This window comes from Fulmarus glacialis, unplaced genomic scaffold, assembly GCF_000690835.1.
Source record: "Fulmarus glacialis isolate BGI_N327 unplaced genomic scaffold, ASM69083v1 scaffold22924, whole genome shotgun sequence".
Classification (NCBI taxonomy): Eukaryota; Metazoa; Chordata; class Aves; order Procellariiformes; family Procellariidae; genus Fulmarus; species Fulmarus glacialis.
In genome coordinates, this window is record NW_009206402.1 from 21,367 (window position 1) to 21,731 (window position 365).

At 66.6% G+C, this 365-nt stretch overlaps 1 protein-coding gene across 1 annotated transcript in view; it reads right to left on the reverse strand.

Moving 5' to 3' along the window:
* The window catches only part of LOC104075292 (PH and SEC7 domain-containing protein 1-like), a gene marked incomplete at both ends in the record, with an annotated part of 19,722 nt that overhangs the window by 18,241 nt on the left and 1,116 nt on the right, over positions 1-365 (reverse strand). The gene's annotated exons all lie outside the window — the stretch shown is intronic.

Below are 365 nucleotides of genomic sequence, written 5' to 3' on the forward strand. Positions count from 1 at the left end.
AGGGGAGGGCAGCCTGGCAGCGCTTGCCAGCACACAGCAGCTCCAGGACGCGGCCTGGGCTCAGGTGCCCTGACACCGTCACCCAAATGCCTGGCACACCAGGGCAGGACGTAATTAACCTGGCAGGACTAGTGCTGGGAAGCCTTGGCTCAGACGGGCGACCTGAGCTGCAGGGCTCACCCCAGGGGAGCAGGGCCCACGGCACAGTGCCCGAGGCTGGATCACCAGCGCTGCCCCACGCTTCCCATGGGGTGGTGAGGGTCCCCTTCCAGCCCCAGCCCCAATCCTGCCCCAGCCCCAGGATCCAGGACCCCATCTGACCCCGACGCAGAGCTTGGATAGAGCTACCGGGATTTTTGGCTCAG